At 52.1% G+C, this 20,250-nt stretch overlaps 1 protein-coding gene across 1 annotated transcript in view; it reads right to left on the bottom strand.

Annotated features, from left to right (window-relative positions):
* PRKN (parkin RBR E3 ubiquitin protein ligase) overlaps positions 1 to 20,250 on the bottom strand; it is an 888,975-nt gene that overhangs the window by 392,940 nt on the left and 475,785 nt on the right. The window lies entirely within an intron of this gene.

The following is a 20,250-nucleotide window of genomic DNA, read 5'->3' as shown; positions in this document are numbered from 1 at the left end:
TCTGTGGTATAAGTCCTCCTGCCAGGTCACCTTTAAGCCACCAGCCGGAAGCCACCCGGCAGCCCACCGCTCTGTGGCTCTTCCACCCCCTCGATGTCGCAGAAGAAAAGTACCTCAAGGACGCAGAGCCTAGCAAAACGGAGCAAGGTGATCGCCAAATGATGAGTTTAGAGTATTGATTGCCTTTTAAAAGTATCACCTACTCAGTTTTAAGTGTAAAATATAATTTTTAAGTAATTGTTAGTAAGAGCTGGCCCATGAAGTCCCTGCAAATTTAGCAAGCGATCCCCGCAAGCCGCATGGGCCAGCCTGGCGCTGCTGCTCCGCACCTGCGCCCGCTCCCCCGCCTGCTCCGTCCGCCCGCAGCCGTAATGCGAGGAAGGCCCGGGCTCGCACTTGCAGCAGAAACACACAGGCTGCCTTCCCATGGCAGAGGTTCGGGATGAGCCACCCCAACGCGCGCCTCAGTGCGGGGAGCGTTATTTTGAGCGAAAGGCAACCAGCGCCCTGCAGACTCAAGGGGAATTTCCGCTCCCCTCCTTTCCTACCGAGAAGGGTTCCCGAAGGAGCCTGGCCCACAGTAAGGGTGAAACCCCAGGTGACTTTTTAGGTATCCCTGCGGCAGGGCAAACGTGCTCCCTCCCTGCCAAGCCCTTGCAGAGCCTCAGGGTGCATCGCCCATCCCTGGCTCGGGGTGTCTCTATTCCTCCGTCCCCCTTTTGGTCCCTGAACCGCTCACGTCTGTGGGGTCCCCACCATATGCGTGGAGTTAAATTTGGTCCTTCTCTTTTGCTGCTCTGCCGTAGGTCTGCCCGGCTACTGGACCACACCCTCTCCATCCTTGTGAGCGGCATCGGCAGCAAGAGAAGCCAGGGAGACCTTGTGTGAGTCCCCGCAGCGCCCCCAGCCCGGGGTGCCTGCAAGGGGTCCGCCCCTCCTCGCCCCTCCTCGCCCCAGGTCCCCGGCCTGACCTAAGAGCCTTCGCTCCTCACTCTCCCCACTTTGGCCTGCGGGGCGCCTGGCTTCCTCAGGGCACGCGGTGCGCGTGTCCCCCCTGGGTCCCTCCGGGGTGGTCAGCGACTGAGCTCATTTAACGTGCTGGCCTTCCCCGTCGGGCCATTCCTTGGGGTCAGGGAAGTCAGAACCTCAAGTCATAACAACACTCCTAGTTCACAATATTTTTTAATCTACATTGTAATTATTCGGTAGCTTGAACTGCATTTCTCGTTCATCAGTAAATGACGGCGCGGCCCGCATGGTTCTCTGAGAGAATCGCTGTCTCAGTTTAAGCCAAACGCAGCCTGGAAGGAAGCTGCCTGGCTTCTCATGAAAGGTCTATTGGACGTCCTCTTTGGATTAGTACCAGCGCCTTCCCGTTGGTTTTCTCCCCTCCATCCCCCACCCTTCTGCGATGTCACCCAGCAGACGCATCCTCCTGAAGCCCCGCTGAGAAAATGTCACCCTACCTGCTGCCGGAGCTGCCGGAGCTGCCGCAGCCCCGCCCCCGCCCCCGCCCCCCCACCCAGCTCGCCTCTGACAGAGTGGGCAGATCCGGCTGCGTTTGCCATCCGCTCATCTGCCCCTTCTCCCTCAGTTTCTCCCTCGCACGTGCCGAGTGCAGCCAAAGCAGACGACGTGCCAGGGCAGAAACATCTCCTCTTTCCACATCTTTGCACTTTCTCTGCTCCACCTGCAACGTTCTTGCCTCCCCCACCATCGAAGTCCTGCCTGGACCTCAAGGCTCCGTGCCGGTCCCCCCAACACCGACCGGGAGGCTGGAAATGACAGCGCCCTCTTTTGTAGAACCAAAGAAACGTTTGTGTGCACAACCCTTGTCATGTGCTAGATTTGAAGCTCCCTCAGTCCGTAAGCTTCCCCCGTCCCTTTTTTGGGGTCCTCCCACCATCTTGCCAAGCACCTAGGAATATTTTGACATTTCTGTAGATTACCCCTCCCTTCAATTATTTAGGGTGCTGAGGAGTTCCTCAAGGTAAAGGCCTTGGTTTTATCATTAATTTCATTCCTTACACCACTTATAATTCGCTTAGTAAGTTCTCGACAAATATTTGTTAACAAAATAAGTGGAATTTGTCTCTTTTTTCCTTAAAATACAAGGAGACATTTTGTCTGCCTCAGACATGTCAGAATATTCTCAGTATTTTGATAAAAGGCAGTAGTTTAGCATAAACAGCACAGCCTTCAAGCCTAAAATAGCTGGAAATGGTGAAGCTTCACATTTAATATGCTTCTGAGGTGTTTTAAATTTAAATTGATTTACCTAGAGGGACTATTAGGCAAAATGATAGCTTAGTTCAGAATCTTTAAGAGAAATTTAGATAAAAATAAATATGATTTTGCATACATATGAAGATTTGTACACACATACATGGAGATTTATATACATGCATGTATATGAAGATGTGCATCTATCTATCTATCTGCACAAATACATATAACATCCTGAAGAGACAGACGTGAGTCCGCCTGGAGCCTCTAGAATTTGAGAAAGCATCCATTCCAGAGCAGTCTGGTGTCAGTGACAAAGCGGCCGAGTTGTGACTTGGCTGACAGGCTCTCCCCGAAGCGAATGCCATCCATCCCTCCGAGAGCCAACGGAACACACTCGTCTGTTCAGAGCGCAGTTGTTTCTATGGCTTAGAAAATCTACTCTGAGAAATCTATTCTTCAGGAGCCCTGGAAAGGCCCGGAAAGCCACACGCACCCCGTTGTTAACCGGAACGTTACCAGGAGAAGAAAAACTGGTCAGCAATCTCAACGCCTACAGGGGAGCCAAGCCAAATGCATTATGTGTGATGGATACTCTGGAGCCATATAACGAATGGGGTATGTCTGCAGGTTGCTGCTTAAAAGGCTTTCCGTGAAATATTGCAGAACATAAAAAACAAGTTGTAAAGGAAGGAAAAAACAACCTGCCCAACGCTGGTGCGATCTCATTTCTGTAAGAGGAATATCCCCACACGTGTCACTTATAATTACGGCCATGCATAAGTGCACACGTACGAATCTGAGTGTGTGCTTGTGTGTGCAGGACCTCCACGTTTGTATGTGTGTACATATGTGTCCACATGCTTACGCTTGCATGTGAAATACATATATAAATTTCATATATACATATACAATATGTTTATAGACTTTTTCTATAACCATGAATAAAAAGGTATAGAAAGATGCAGAAAATTTTTAAAATAATCGCTGCTTGATATGGGATAAAACAAGAAAGAGTGAAAGTTCCCTTTAGTCAGGAATATACAAAGAGGGCGAGTGAGTGAGCTGTGGCCAGTGTGGCTCAGTGGGTTGCTGAACTGCACCACAAAACAAAAGGCCATGGGTTCAGTCCCAGTCAAGGGCACATGTGCGGGGCAACCGATGGTTCGCGTCGATGTTTCTTACATTGTGTTTCACCCTCTCTCTCCTCCCCCCTTCGCATCTCTCTAAAATCAATAAGCATGTCCTTGGGTGAGGAGATACACATATACACACACATATATGTATATGTATACATACACGTGTGAGTGTTTGTGTTTGTGTGTGTACGGCTGTAGGAGTTCAAAACTGTGGCATGTACTTGGGGGTCTGCCCTGACTTTTTTGTCAATCTTGCATTATATACCCGAACCCTTTTCCAACAACGGCCATCGTCGTACAAGCCGCTCACAGAAAGGCTGTACGATGCAACCGCCCGAAGATGTGGTCCCCACGTCTCCGTGGGTGTGGCAGACTCACGCCCTTCCGCCCACTCACGCCCTCCCTTCACACCTGCCCGGCCGCAGAGGCCCACACGGGCGAGCACGGAGTCACGCTCTGTCCCTGCTCATTTCAAACCAGTCCTGGGAAAATGCCTCGCCGGGGCCACTAATAAAACAGTCTCATCTCCGCGGGCTGCCGCAGGCCTGGCACTTGAGTTCCCATGCTAAACAGGCCACTGCAACGGATTTACAAGGACGCAGCCAAGTTCACTTCAGTGTGAATTAGAGTCACGGCATGGTGCTTAGATTTTAAAGGGGCATTTTTCACTTGAAAAGATGACGTAATATAGAAATAATTTTTCAATAGTACTTTTTAAAAAAGATTTTATTATTGTTTTTAGACAGAGGGGAAGAGAAGAGGAGAGGGAGAGAAACATCGATCAGTTGCCTCTCACATGGCCCCTACGGGGGACCTGGCCGGCAACCCAGGCATGCGCCCTGACTAGGAATCAAACCAGCGACCTTTTGGTTCACAGGCTGATGCTCGATCCGCTGAGCCACACCAGCCATGGCCAGGATGATTTTTAAATGAGCTGCCTTCGTGGGCTTAAAATGCACTGCGGCCTCCCAGTATTTGACTTACCTTCACACACTCACCACCACCTAGAATGTACCACACACACCTTCTGTTTGGAATTTGAAACCAAACCAGAGGCACGTTCTCCTGCACCGGCCTCTTCAAGCTGAGAGCCTGGGCTGAGAATGTCTGTGTTCTGTTTTCTTCCTGTGCCTTTGGAGGTGTAATTTCTATAACAGTTCTCACCGACTACGTTAGGTCTTCACGCTGGCCTCGTTCATTCATTCAGCAGATTCCACACTCCCGCTTCCTGCCACTCACCCTGGCTGAGGGCTGGGCAATTCAGGTGGGACAAAGACAGAGAGAGTGTGACTCTTCTGAGGGCAGCGCTATCACCCTGCGGTGCCATAAAGAGGAGAGGGGCAGATTGCACTGCGCTCTGTGAAGGAAGAGCAGGGACGGCGCCGGGACACCAGGGGACAGGCTGCAGGCGTCAGGGCGGGGAGCCCGGGAGGCGACAGGGGAGCGAGGGCCTGGGGGCCCCGGGCGGGGGTGTTTTCCGCTGGTGAAGAGCCATGCGTGGCTTTCCCGGCAACGAGCTGTGCAGAAGCCCTGGGGTGCGGGAAGGCCTGGAGCCTCCCGGAGAACGGCAGCACGTGCACCTGGGGCACACAGAGCGAGGACAGAGGCAGGGCAGGGGTATGACCAGGGCACAAGTGCATGTCAGTAAAACGTCACTGGATACACATCTCCACGCGGCTTTCACGGGGAGGCCGGCATTCCGACTCAGGCCTTGCGGGCGGTTGGTGCGCGCTCACCAAATGCGCCAATAACTGTCTGTAGCTGTTCTTACGCGGGACCAAGTCATGCGAGGCTTTGGTAAACCAGCCCCACAATTTCCACACAGGTGCAGCTCTCTGACTCCTCCTGGGGGCACTCACTGTACCGGGAGGCAGAGCGGCTGGAGGGAGGGGACCAGAGAGGCCCGTGTGGTGGGAGAGGCCTGATGGGGCCCTGGGTTCCAGGCTGCGGGACAGACGCAGCTCGGGGCGGGGGTCAGCTGGACGCTTCCCTGCAGCGTGGAGCCTGCGCGAGGCTCAGGGGCAGCTCTGCCCTCCCCCACCCCCACCAGTCCTCTGAGCCGCGTGCCTTCCCAAAACAGAAAACTGACCACTGCGTTCTCCTGACTTCATACCTCCAATGCCACACGCGGCGGCACCTGGTGTGCACCACGCACACCCTCTTCTCAGGAGGGCGCACGAGCCCTCTGTCTCCAGGGCCCCAAACTCTTTGCTCTATTGTCTCCTTGACTTTGCTGAGGTCAAACTACTTCACTCCCCACCTGGGCCAGCACAGCCTGTCCTCTACGTGGTGGCATATGGGCCCCTCCCCCAGCCACAAGGTGACCTACGGCTGATCTGACAGGGCAGCTCGCCACCTCTGACCCCTGGAGTCACAGCTGTTGGGGGACAGCACGTGGCGTTGAGGAAAACGGGACTAGCGCCCGGTTATCCGGGTCGGCTCGACCTGCCTGCTGTCGGCCGGGGACAGGGGTTGGTGCCAGGGTCGCTGACAGCCAACCCCTTTGTCAGGCTTTGTCTTATTAGGCCAGGCTGTGTGGGGAGGGGTTGCGGGCTCGGGCGGCGGGGGGCCGGCCGGCAGCGGGGAGAAGCCCGCAGGGGAGGAGGCGGCGCGCGGGGGTCCTGTGGCGGGAGGGGGCGCGCCCTGCTCGCGGCCTGGAGTGGGGCCCGGGCCTGGCTAGGGCTACTTCATTCGTGTCCCTGGGCCGGTGCTGGTCATCGTCCACGTGGAGCTGCAGCTGACAGAGTACACAACACAGCAAATAGAAACGGACTCAACCGTAGGTTAAATTGCTGCTGTCTTTGCAGCGGCTGAGAGAAAAAAATGGTTACAAACGGAAATATAGTAGGGGGTGCGGATAAAGTTCCACATGTTCTCGTGGCCCCTGAGGTTAGCAGGTACAGGGAATGCCAGAGAGGAAGAGACGCGCGGACAGGGACATCTCCACAGTGACACCCAACGCACTGGGATTCCATCGAGACCTGGGGGCGGCACAGGGCACGCGGGGTCGCTGCCGGCCAGGGAGCCAGAGCAGGGGCTGCGTGCAGGGGCTTCCGAGGAAGAGCGGCCGGGAAGAAGCCGCAGGGCCTTGAAGGCCGGCGCCGTGCGGCCCAGCGGCACCAGGCGCGCGGCCGACTTGGGACAGAGGCGTGTTTTTTAGGGGAGAAGGGAAATCATTCAGAAATTAGAATATTAAGAAAAGATTGCCCAAGAGGAAAGGTTGAACATCACCAGCCTAAAAATGGTTCTGGGGAGACTTAAAATTGTGTAAGAATCTCTGAATAGCGTTTCAAGTTACTGTTTAAGTTACTGTAGGCAGAACTTAGCTTGGAGGAAATTAAGACTGGCTTGATAATTAAAATATGAAATAGTGTGGCGAGAGAGGATGGGGATCTCGGAGTCTGTCTTAATTAGGTGCTAAAAATAGATGTTTCTGAAAGTCCTCTTTTTTTTCTAGGCCATCCAGCATTATGGAGAAGTGGTTTAATCTCAGCAATGTGCTAATTGTTTCTAATGGCCTGTAAACAAACTCCCTAAACTATTAACCTTCTCTCTTTAGCCAGAGAATCAGGAAATTAGTCTTTGAAAGAAAAGTCCCCAGCAGGGTGCCCAAGGGGGGTCCTAAAGTGCAGACACTGTCGCTTAATTTGGAGGGAACTCAAGGTCAAACAAGCCCTAAGCTCGTGATGGGGAATAGATAAGCCAAAAACCTTAGCAAAAATAAAATAAAGAATCTCTCCTCTCTGGTCCTGGTTCAGCTTAGTTGTGTTCCTATCTACAGGGAGAAATTCACATGATAGCACCTCTCGAATACCTCTCAGACACACAAATCTGTAATTCTAGGATTTTTTTAAACATTAAAATAATGTCCGCCGATTGACAAAAACATTTGACATTTGATCCTTGTTAGGTACAATCCATGCCATGTTGAAAATGGAATTCAATTAAATCTTAGAAAGGTAGTGTCCTCCCTACCCCTGACCCGTCTGGACAGCAGAGGGGATTCGAGTTGTCCCGCTCTGTTCTGATCTTCTCTAGGACACGGGGAAAAAATCATTTAAATTGTTCTGAAGGACGAATAATCATTGACTATCAAAAAGATGTTAGGAAAGAGATGGCCAATGAAGAGAGACTTTTCAACCGCATTTTAAATTTTAGTTAAGGTTCCAGTAATTCAACGGTGTATCCAGCGCAGGGTGAGTAACGGCACGGACGTGGAAGCTCTGACAGAGGTGCAGGGGCGACACACACATGTCTGTGTGGTCTCAGGTTATGACACTGCCAACCAGCGAGGTGTGAGTTCACTGGCTAAATGGTGTTGGAATAATTAATAGAATAATGGTAATAAAACTGGGATCTTTCAGCATTCCTCAGCACCGATACTAGGAAGGTCAAAGAGTAAAATGTTTAGAGAAATGGAATTGTAAAACCATGAGACCACAAGGCGGGTAAGTCACGTTAATAACTCAGTATTGGCAAAGAAATTTCTGAGAGGGAAGAAAAATCAAAATCACCGATCATTGAGTGCATAAAAATTTAAGGCTTAGTATAGAAAAACACTCAAAACAAAGTCAGAGAGAAATAATAAATGGGGGAATATTTCCATTTATTATGTACATAGAAAAGTGCTAGCATTCTTGACATAGAAAGAAATCTTCCACATTTATTATTAAAAAAAAAACCAAACACCAGATAGAAAGCTGGGGAGGGCAGGGCCAAAACAATGAATTCACGAAAGGACCGACTCCAAGGGCCGGCTGCCCTGGAAGGCCTGCTCGTCTTCAGGCCGCTGCTCGGCTGTCACCCGGTCCCAACCAGTAGCTCAGTGACATCTCCACCCTGGGGCCGAACCTCAGCTCTGTCGGCTCCGCTGTGGGGAATTCCAAAGCGTAACAGGTAGAAGCAGCAACACCTGAGTCACACGAGAGCAGGTCTGGCAGAATCTTCTCGCTAGGAAACCCACAGGAGTATTTGTCCTGCACAAGGCAGGGCACAATGAGACCACGTCCAGCACCTGGAAGACTAAGGGGCACTAGAGAGGTGGGGATTTGGCAGGACACACCCGCACCTTGGGTCCCTGCATAAGGCCCTTCCAGGCTGGGGAGGGCACTCGGAAGACCCGCTTTCCCAGGGGGCCTGGGACCGAGGCCCTACGGCCACGCATCAGCCACGTGGTCGTAGGTTTCCACACCTCCTCCCACTACGGCGCAGAAGGCCCGTGAGCAGCCCGGGCCGGCGCTATCAGGGAGCAGCGGGGTCAGGAAGAGATTTTCACAGCCTGGCACCACTGTAGCCAAACATGGGGTGCAGTTGACGGGCGTGTCCGATGGCTGTGTGCAGCTCAAATGCGGCTTCGGCGACACGCAACAGCTAAGCCTGTGGAGCTGCATGGCTTCTGCAAGTGAAGCTGCAGCCCCGCGCGGCGCCTCCCCCATCAGCTCCACGGAAGACCGGAGGCCCACGACAGTGCTGGCCAGGGTCAGGCTCGGGCCAGGGTGACGTACCACCGCTTCCAGAGCGCCGACACCACGGGGACCCCCGGGGGGCCACGGCAGGGCCCCGGGAAGGGCATTCCCCTTGCTTTCTCATTGCCAAAAAGCACAAAAACGATTCGGTGATAGTTCTGAAATCACGCTGATGCGAAAGCAGGACTTTCCTTCCAGAATGAAATGAGATGAGTTTTATGACTGTTTTACTAGAGACCTGCAAACTTGTTTTCATTCCTCATGGTCGTACAGGTTCAAGTCCAAGGGCAATCCCACCTCTCCCCACCCCCCGCCAGGTAACATGAACACAACAGGTAACACCCTGTAAACCTGATTCACGTTTTTGGTATTTATTTAAAATGCAGAATTAAATCACAGTGAGTTGGGTCAGGGAAGTGACTTTCAGAATTGTTTTATCTCTACAAGCAGACTCGCCTCCACTTCATGGTGTGCGCCTGATTGCTACACTGCTGGAAAGCCAGGAAGCGTGTCACGCAACACCGGCCAAGCCCCCTTCTCTTCGCTAATTTATCAAAACCCAGTGGGAAAGAGCCAGCCCCGTGGCTGAGTGTGAAGGGCAAGGCATTCACGTGACCAATCGGAAAGTTGGAACAAATTTCCTTCCTTCCTCCCTTCCTCCCTTCCCCCCTCCCCCCCTTCTCCCTTCCTCCCTTCCCCCCTTCCCCCCTTCCCCCTTCCTCCCTCCCTCCCTTTTACCATCAGACCATGAAACGACTTGGAGGAATAGTGGAGACTAGAATTGGCAACTTCAGGAGTTCGGGCGGGCGAGCTGTCTCACAGGAAGTGAGCCTCCCCCTCTGGCACCTCAGAGCTGGGGGTGGGGGGCCTCCTCCTCCTCCACGTCCCGCGGGCTTTCCTGACCCCAGGGCTGGGGATCCCGGGGCCAGGACTCTCGGGTCTGAGGGGCTGTCCCGAGCGCTGCGGGATATTCAGCGGCATCGCTGGCCTCGGTAGACAGCATCCTGGGGGCGGCCCAGCCGTGCATCTCCGGACACTGTCAAAGCCACCCCTGGCTGAGGACGATTAACCTTCAGCTGCAGAAGGGTATTAGAGCTAAAGGTTCTAGCCTCTCTGTATCATTAAAAGGGAAAAATGGGGTTGTAGAGAGTGTCCGCCAAACTTTACGTTATCAAACGAGTATCTGTAAGAGTAGGATCCTGACCTTAAAAACATTACTTTTCTCAATGGAAAAAAAAATAGTCCCATTCAGCTGGCTAACGGAAGCCCTGGTCACGGGCAGTTCATCAGACAGACGCCGCCTGGGCCGTCGGAGCAGGCACGGGGTCACGGGAAAGATCAAACACCCCTCAGCGAGGCCGCACAGAGCCGCGGTCCGTGTGAGTTTGGAGAACAAAATAGAAGAGCGGTGAAAACTTCCCTACAATGAACCAAACCCTGGCTTACAATGACCGCGTTTGCCCCGTGCCAGACACTCTTCCAGTTAGAGCTCATTTGGTTTTTGGAACCTTTAGAGAAGCGCATCGAGGCTGGGCCTTGCCCAGAGGACAGGACACCTAGAGGTGGAAGCGGCCGCGAGCCCGGCAGGCCTTCGCCCGAGCCACGCTCTCCACCCGTCTCTGCTCACCAAGGGCTCGCTGGGTGGCATCGCTGAGCGGCATCCCTGAGCGACTCTACGATGTCGATTTATGCTCAAAAGTAAACGTCAGTGGGAACTGGAAGATATGAAAGCCAGACATGGTGAGAGGTGGGTGGGTGGGGGTGGGGCGGAACAGGGAAGACGCGTGCCTTCTGCCGTGCTCACTGCAGACGGGTGGGGTGCCGAACAGAGGCCGCGAGCGGACAGGGGGCGAGCCACCGTGCTCTCTAAGCCACATGTTCCAATAGACTTACTGGAAAATAAACTTAACTACGACAAGTTTTCAAGACAAATCAAAAAATCACTCCACTTGCCTGTCATTTAGCAAGGGACACCAAAGAGACCCACAAAGGTTCAAAGACGGAAACTCATTTTTTCTTTTCCTGAATCAAAATCTCTCTCCATATGGACTTGGAGATGCAACAGCCAAAAATATCCTTCCAGAAAGCCAGATGAGCGCAGCCCACCAGCTCCGGGAAGCCTGCGCGTGCGACGGGATCGGCGCCGTCCCTGCCGCTTGTCCTTTTCCCAGGCGACTGTTCCGCGTAAGCTCTGTAGTTGGAGTTACCTGGGACAGGGCCGCTCCGGATCTCACCTGAGTGGTTTCAAAGGACACTTAGGAAAATGTCCGTGGACACTGTCAACTTAAAAGTTATTACGGGCATGCAGCCCAGGACAGAGCTGGGCCGGCTCCGTGCCCATGGCTCCCCGGCGGGCCTGCGCGCTGGGCTCCGCGACCGACTGCGGGCACCGGAGCCCTCGGGCCCCTGCGGGGAGGGTGCAGCATCCGCTGGCGCCACCACTCAGACCTGAGGGACAGCGCCACGGTTTCCCGTCCAGCGTTTGAGTGTCACTGTGTAGTCCACGCAGCGCTTTCACGGGGGCTTCATTACGGGACCGCCACCCCTCCCTGGACGCTCCTCCCGGCGAGTGCGGCCAGCCTGGCTGGATAAAAACGTGGCCGGGGGCAGACGACCGGCTCGACCTCACACCGCTGGTGTTTAACTCCCGATGCCGGCCCAGCTCTGGTCTGGATTTCCTTCACTTTCCCTTCCGCCGCCGCCCGAGAGCATCGTCCCACATGGACTAGACGGCAGAGCAGACCAGGGGTCTCCCCCACTTTCCTGCTCTCTTCCAGGCTTGAACGAACCGCGGGCACTGGTCACCCGCCCAGCCCTCTTACAGCTGGTTACTTCAGTTGGTCGGTGGGGTTTATCGTGGACATCATTTGAGGCTGACCTTTGACATGACCACTAAGCAAACAGAAGAGCCTTTTAAAATGGATTTAAAAATAGAATCCGAGTTAAGCATCTCTGGTTGGCAATGAGACACAGTTTTCCTTGTGCCAGAACCTCATCGAAATCCATAAAGCTTAGGATGTTAATACTGATGTTAAGTTCTCAAACAGTTAAAAGTCTCAGTGAGAGAGACATAGACTGTTTGCATTTATTTTAAGAAGTAATATTAATTTATTGGGTTAATTTATCAGGGACATTGCTGATTATTAGTACTGTGGGCCAATTTTTAGAGAAAACAATAGTTTTTATAAGACATGATAATCGTTCATCTCTTCTCATTGCTCTTTAACCATCTGGAATTTTGAACATAAAACTAAATTTTGAAGTTTGTTTCCAAAACATTTGTAAAGACATATTTTGATCATTTAAGTATGTTTTATGTTGTTTTATATTTTAAATGACTGTTTATATCAAATTTAACAATAAAAATTTACAGTAGTTTCAACATCAATGTCATATCATAGTATTTATAAAAAATATGAATAAATAAAACTTTGTTTTCCTTTTACAGCTATTAATATTATGATGTGTAACTTGAATGTCAGAATGCTGAATTAATAAGCTAGTTGAGTGACTTCTTTTGCTTTCAAAAATGTGCCTTTCTCCACTGAATGAAGTCCCTTGGTAATTATTTTATAACGATTACCAGAATACGTTAAAAGTGATTCTATTCACTGATTCTCGTCCAGAGATACTTACTGTTCACACGCTAACACTGTTCTCCACGACTATGCCTAGGATTCGGGCTCCCTCGCGCCCCTAGTCCCTGGCCTTTCAGAGAGATGGAGCGGGTCCGCCCGGAAGCCTTGTCAAAGGACTCGCCCCCCGGCTGCGGAGCACGTGGCCATCGGGTGGCGGGGACCAGCCACTGTCCCGGGGGAGTCCAGCTGGAGCCTGAGTGAGGCGCCCAGGACTGCGGGTCACACTCACAGCACAGCGGCCCATGCGGGGGCCCAGGGACCGGCTGGGCCTGCGTCACGTCCGTCTTTCTGCCAGGCTGGCCTCCTCCCCTTGCCCTTCACAGGCCTGGGTCCCTAATAAAGAAGCAGAGCGAGCTCCCCCGCCCCCGCGCATCTGTCTCTGCTGCTGGAGAAGTCGCCTGCTGCGCGCTCCGCCTCCGCCTCCGCCTCGGCCAAAGCCGGCCTCCCCAGAAGCCTCACCCCGCCTCGCCCAGGCCCTTCTGTGCCACCAAGTCCCGATTTACTTTACAGTCACTTTCCAGACAATCGCGTGCCCATGTGCTACCTGGTGTTAATATGAAAATACATCTGCAGGCAGCCACACCGTGTCCCTGACTCAAAACACCTCCTCGGAGCTGATACTCAGGACCTGGTGTTCCATTTGGATTAATGTCTCATTTCAACAAGAACTATTTATGCACATATGTTCCCTGAGGAAACAAAGATTATTAATAATCATCATCACAACTGATGATTGCATTTGTGAAGGAGTCTACATTTTTTCAGGGCACGTCCATAGAAATGAACTTCTCTGCTTCTAACAGCACCTCAGGAAATTAAGTTCAAAATAATTCATCTGCCTCGAGGCAGCCGGTCGGTAGTGGATTCGGGAGGAAAAGCCTGCCCATACGCCCCCGCCCTGGCGCTATCTGCACTCGGCAGTGCCACCCACACACCTGCGCACCTTGTGCCGGGTGGGGTGCATCCTGCGTCCCCGGAGCAAAGGGGGTGAAGGCCTGCAGTCTAGGGTTTCAGAAACTGTGGCTTTGGGAACCCCCACGGCAGCGGAGTTGGAGGCCGGGTCGAGCATGCGGGGCTCTGCGTTTGGTGCCCGCACCAACCCCCTTCTGTGTGCATGGGAGCTCAGCAGTGGGAGGAAGGCACCGCCTTGTACAGAGCCAGCCAGGCGGGCAGAGCCCCGCGTCTGTCCTCCCGGACGTGCACACCTGGCTGTGCCTCCCGCCCACGCAGTGGGCGGGGAAGGCCTTCGCCAGACACCCCGAGCTGCACAGGCACCCTGAGGGGAAATGAAAGGGAAGCAGCAGCGAGGTCTCCTCCGCTTGGCTGGCACGGCAGCTGTGTGGTCAGGATGGAGCCCTGGGCGGCGCTCCTGAACCACTGAGGCACCCTCCCCTGCCCACCTGCGAGGGCACCCAGGGCCAGAGGGATGTTCGTGGGAGGGATGCAGGCAGGAAGCCGCTGCCGGGAGAGGCGCGCAGAGAGAGGGTGTAAACAAACTGCGAGAGAGGCGCGGCCCGAGGATGGGTCACTGCCACACAGGGGTCAGCGCGGGGAGCGCCGCGGACTGCAGCTTGCTGGGACAGAAGGGCCATTTACCTACGGGGGAAAGGCCTCTTTGTCAGAAGAGGAAATTCAACATCCGCCTGCAGACAGGAGAACCCCAAAGCCAGCCTGGTAGGCTCCCTGCTTTTGTAGTTGTGGTTCAAGACCAAGGGAAGTACAGGCCGCTGGGCCCTGGGATTCTCACCGATGGACACAGACCAGAGCAGCAACACACTGTCACGCGCTCCCATCTGAGTGTGACATGGGTCGCTGTTACCTGCAGTGGCGCCTGCCGGGACCCCGGTGGCTGGAGTATCACAGCTTCCAGTGAGGCTACAGAGACAGGCCAATGGGACTCATACTGATTGAGGAAATGTAGCGATCTCACGTGGCCTCCCAGCGCCTTGCAGCCCGGCGGCACGTCCCGCCGCAGGACAGTGATCAAGGAGGGTGCAGCCCTGCCCGGGGGTCCATGGCTCCGCCTTCCCTCATCGCTTCGTTTCCCAGTCAGAAGAGCCTGCGTCTCCCACGCATAGTGACACATGGCCCAGAGACGGCAGGGGAACGGGGCTGCAAGCGGGACTCTGGGGTCCTCAGTTCTGCGCTGTTGCTCTGCAAGTGGTTTTCCCCTGGGGGACCCCTCCTCCCTGTGGTCTCTGGGCACTTTGGGTGACAGCGGGTGTCCAGTGGCCCCTGCAAAGCCCCAGGTGGAACCTCTACTCTTAAAGGCCTCCATGGAGGACCAGATGACAAGATTAACACAGGACTGTCCCCTGTTTGATTTTGTCCCTGAGCCCCGTCTGGTTTAGGGTTGTCCTAGATTTGTAATTATGCAGTCATGTTACAATTAATAGTTACATTAAAATAAGACGGACGGGCTTTTGTGGACTACTGGGCTTCTGAGGACGGCCGCTGTCGCACCTAGCGTGAGCGCGGCCTGGGTCTGCGAGACGCACGAAGCCACCAGCCAGCAGCTGGAGGGGTCAGCGGGAATCGCAGGAAATTATAGCTTCACTGCACATGAAATATGCACAGGAAATGGAAGCCGGACTGTGTAGAGAGCCCATAAACGTCATCAGAAGGCTTTCGTTACAGCGCTTTCCATCAGTTATTGAGGACAAATCTAGATCTATGTATTGTGATTGTTTGTAACATTTATTTTGGAATAAATTCTTCCAACAACAATAAGCTAAGAGAGGAAGTACACACTGAGGGTGGAAGGGTCTGACAGCAATGCCCACGTGTGTGTGTGTGTGTGTGTGTGTGTGCGCGCGCGCGGGCGGGGGGGTGCCACATCACCACGCAGTTCGCAGGCACTAGCCGAGTCTTACAATCCAGCTCCGGTACGACTCTGCCCACCAGCAGATAACATCAGATTCCACAGGTTAACACCTCAGTCCTACGAAGGTCCCCCACCCCCTTCACAGATGCCAATCTTAAATTCAGGGTGTCACCTGGGATTCTGGCCCACCGGCTATCAATTGCAGGCTCCAAAGCCTCCCTGTTCTCAGAACCCAGAGAACGGTTCCACTGACCAGATCACCAGTTTATTACGAAAATGTAGTATAACTCAGAGAGCCAGAGGGGAAAGGCACGTGGGGCAAGGTGTGGGGAAGAGCAAGAGGATTCTTTCTCCCTGAGGGCACCGCTCTTCCCGTATCCACAGCGTTGCCAAGCCAGAAGCTCTTCGAGCCCTGTCCTTGTGGCTACCTATGGAGGCTCCATCACATGGGCATGATTGATTAAACCACTGGCCGCTGGTGACTGTACTAAATTTCCAGCCCATCTCCCTTCCCCCAAGAAGTCTGGACAACAAGTTCCAACCCTTCACTCACTTGGCTAGCTCCCCTGGCAATCAGCGCCCATCCTTAGGAGAGGTCCCAAAGCAACCCCCTTACCCACAAGACACCTGTGTTGCTCTGCCACCTCCGGTGAGTCCAAGGGGCCTAGGAGCTCGGGCAGCGGCAGAGATCAAATACGATTTAATACTATAAATCGCAGTCTTAGGGAACGGAGTTTCTGTTTCCCAAGGAAGCTAGTGATTGCCCATGTCAGTTACACAGGTGTCACTCAGCAGGCTCCGCCCTGCAGAGGAGCTTTTTAAATGTCACAGATGAGACCCACAAAGGCGCTGGGAAACATCAGCCTCTACTACCAAGTCTGAGGTTATTTTAAGAATGCTGTGCTCAAAAATGCGACTTCGCACATGCAGCTGAGAAGGTACATTTACATATTACTCAGTGAAGTGTGGCTTTTCATTTAGATCAAATGACTGTTCTAAATTAATTCCCTCAGTTTTGCTTCCAAGTTTTCTGTGCATGTACAAGTTAAGTGATAGCTGTTAGTATTAGCTCGCCTAGCAGAACTTCATAGAAAGTGAGATTGAAGAGCAGCCTTTCAGTGTTAGTGCCTGATAAAAATAGAAAATCTGTTAATAATCGTTCCAATTTTCTTTTCATGTAATTCATTGCCTCTAAGTGAAACTTTTGGAAGTTTATTCTCTTGATGGTGAATTATCTGACACTGTGAATTTTACTGAAAATTTAGCTTAAAGCTCCACACTGAATATGCTGTTTTTCAAGTGACAACATGAAAGTATATTTGGGTGGAATACAGCATTATGGTTAAAAACAACGTCTTACTAAATCTAGGAACTTGTGGAACACGCTCGAAGTAATGGTGGTATGCATATTAACACATAATTATGTTCAAACGAGCAGCGATATTCTACCAATCACAATGGAAGCCACAGTTGTCATAATTAATGAGTACTTTTACAAGGACAGAGTCGCTGAACAACAAAGGTGCTGTGACAGATCTGATGCTGGAGAAGGCAGCCCCTCCGGGTGCCAGCGTGAACTGCCTCTTCGCTGCCCTCCTCTACTGCTCTCAGGAAACGTTCAGCCTTGAAAGAACCGCCCTGTCAATGAACTCTAGCGCCTACTGAAGGGGGCAGAATACGCCACACCCGAATGGGTCACTGTGGTGTAAGGACTGTTTTGAGCCCGAGCCAGTTGAGAGGAAGCAGATACAAGAAAAGCCCTGCTCTGCCTTATTGCCTAAAGGAAGGACACATTTGTAAAGGTGCCGTCCCCTCCCCTCTGTGCCGGGGGGGACAGGATTAATCCCTGGCGACAACTCTAGACCCTCATCAGCCAAAGGAGCACCAGAGGACGCTCCATCACAGGCTTGACTAAGTGGCCCTGATCTTCCATTAGATCCCCCCACATTTCACCTTCCCACAATCCTCTGCCCTAGGAGGTTCACGTCCTTTTCCGTTGTCTTGTCGCTTCTCTACAAAGCTGTCGTTCTTTGGTGAAGAAGCTGCAGAAGCCCAAGCTCTAAGCAGCGATCCCAGGTGCCCACCTCTGGATGCTGCGGTGTGTATGGGGGCTGCACGTGTTAGAAGATTTCCGCTTAGTTTGCCTTCGTTACACCGTCCCCTGTGAGGACGTCAGCCGGAGAACTGAGGAGGGTAGAGGGGACATGTTCCCCCTACGCTGCAATACTAGGAATTCCTTTAGGAGCGTCTTCTGAATTTATTTGCATTTTGCTCAAAATCAGCAGTCTTTCACCAAAATCTTCAATTAATGGAATTCGCCAAATACTCACCTTATTTTAAGGTGAAGCTTTAAGTAAATATAAATCACTGGCAAAGGTCATCAAAAAGAAACTGAAATTAATCCCCATAAAAGGCAAACTTGATAAAATTAAATGATCAGAAATTAAATGGCATATAAGATTTTCATTCTGAAATCTATAATTTCTAGAATATTTTCAGTGTGTGGAAAGAATCTTACAATGCAACTTCTATTTTTAATTAGATAAATTTATATTCATATGGCAAAGAAGTTTGAGCCAAATTCTGATTTTGTTGCCTCAAAATGGCGGACCTTTAAAAATACGTATAAATAAAAATAACTTATTTGATGAGTCCTGTGTTATAAAAATGTTTGTCAAAGGAAGTTTCTCTGAGTGAAGCAAAAAACAGTGCTTGGGTAATTCTGTCATGAATATATACTCACTTTAATAAAGAAGCAATTACGACGGAGCAGCCTGTCAGACTCTTCTCTGAGCTTCTACCAGTAGAGGGAGATTTTCCCAAGTAAAATACTATGATCTGCAGAGAAATATCAATGGGAGGTGCTCATTCCAAACACGTCAGTTACATGGCAACTTTAAAGAACTTTGCAGGCAACTGCATTTTTTTAAAATATAAAAATAAACTCCAAAAAGACCCTTTGAGCCGAACGGCTCAGGAGAAGACACCAGGCAGGGAGACCGGCAGCGAGAGCGCCGGGCGCCAGCGGCCGCGGGTCACGGCCGGCCCTCGGGCGGGGGGTGGGTGCGCAGAGCAGGCAGAGCCGGCGCCCCGCCGCCCCGCGACGCCGAGCGGGCCCGGGAGGGCAGGGCCGGCCTCGCCACAGGCAGTGCTGCGCGCTCGCTTTCCCCCGCGCGTTGGCCGCGCGGAAGAACCACTGGGCAGGAGTCCGGGGCCTTGGTTCAGAGCAACGTCACCCGGGAACGCACGGACAGATGCCTCCAGGTGTCCTCTTGCCCTAACCAGCCCGTTCCCATGGCCCCCCAGCTGCTGGGGACACGGCTCCCGTCCGCTCTCCCCGCACCCCATAAACACGCCCTTCCCCCCAGCCCGGAGCACCTGCAGCGCTTCCGGGGGTCGCAGGTGAGCTCAGGAGGCGCCTGGTGAAGGACAGGCCGGTGGACTCTGACGTCATCCCCGATGACAGAGGCGCTGAAGGTCACGGCCGCCTACAGAAGAGGGCTTCGCCCGGGACATGGTCATTACGGGGCGTGGCTGTCTGTGCGCGTGCTGTGTGGCGTGGGGACTCTCACCGAGCCCAGGAAGCGGCTCTCGGTCCTGGGAGGACCTGCACCCAGACCCATTCCCCATGCACTTCACACACAGCATTGGAGGCCGTGTTTTTTTCTCCCCTAGAATTTGCCAAATTAACAAGAAACAGAACCAACGCATCATGACCCTTACTTCAAAAAATACCTTTGCACTCCGGGTTCCTGAGACAATTGCTTACTGAGTTGCAAATAGCTCTACAAGTTTGGGAAGCCACGGAGAACACATCAGTAATTACTTCCTCCTAAATGTCATGAGGCACAATAACTACATACATGACGTTTCAGAGGGCAGCGTAGGGCATATCAGTGCTGACCACAAAAACATGTCCCGGCAGTTTAAAATGGTGGCAGATATGAATCCATGAAAATAGTATTTGCAATGAGAATAACGTCTTCCCCTCACCAAGTTTATAATCAATTGCTAATCGCGAGGACTAAGTTACAATTAAAAAAAAAATGCACAAGTCACTTATAAGATTTTTTCTAAGTAAAACTAGCTATTTAAAGACTGTGAATAAATGAAAAAACAGTAAAGGCCTGTGGGCATTTATTTCTGCTGAACAGAGACCATAAAAATAAGGCTTCTCTGTCACCAAAGTCCTAGCAAGGGCCACTTAGATGCTTTAGAAATAGAGCCACTTCTTTAAACCCACCATCAGAAAATGAACTGCTTAAAATCCAGACAGTTACACATGCAAGGTTGACCTTAACGGATACAAAATTGGTCCAGGTGGACTTGCAATATTGTCCTACCAGGGCCAGTGGGGGCTGCCGTGCGCCCGCAGCGACAGTTAAATGAAAAGGTGAGGCACATGAATTTCACACACAAGCATCTGTAATGTCCCCAGGAAGCCCCGCGGTTGCAGCCGCTCAGATCGGAAATCTACAGGGTTTCCCGCCAGACAAAGGAAGGTCACGGACTGACATGAGGGCTGACACGGCTCACATTTCAATGTATCGGTGTTGATAAAATATTTCTTTCCCTTGCATAAGTAACTGACCCCAAACAATAGAGCTGAGTAATCTGTATTCTATGAGTTTGACTTGGAAATTTGACTTTCCACCTTATTCCTGATATCGCCTTAAAACTCTCTGGTGATTTCTGATAAATGTATTTTATTTCATTCAGTTTTGGAAAATTCCGTTAAATTCAGAAGGGATTTTTAAAAGGAGAGTGTTCCATATAAAAAGGACTTGTTTTTGGTCTGTTGCACTGCATGAAACAGATTTACTTTCATTCAAGGCAGCAAACACTTCCTTAAATCTCTTCGATACAAAGCCTGTCCCACGGGGCACTGCGGCATCGGTCACGTCTGCACGTCGGTCACACCCGGGCCCTGTCCTTCAAACAGCCTGTAACTGGCAGAA

The sequence above is a fragment of the Pteronotus mesoamericanus genome, unplaced genomic scaffold, assembly GCF_021234165.1.
Source record: "Pteronotus mesoamericanus isolate MK-2021 breed Mesoamerican mustached bat unplaced genomic scaffold, CSHL_Meso_final contig_134, whole genome shotgun sequence".
NCBI classification, from domain to species: Eukaryota; Metazoa; Chordata; class Mammalia; order Chiroptera; family Mormoopidae; genus Pteronotus; species Pteronotus mesoamericanus.
The sequence above is the reverse complement of the archived record's forward strand: the minus strand, read 5'-3'. Positions and strand labels throughout refer to the sequence as shown.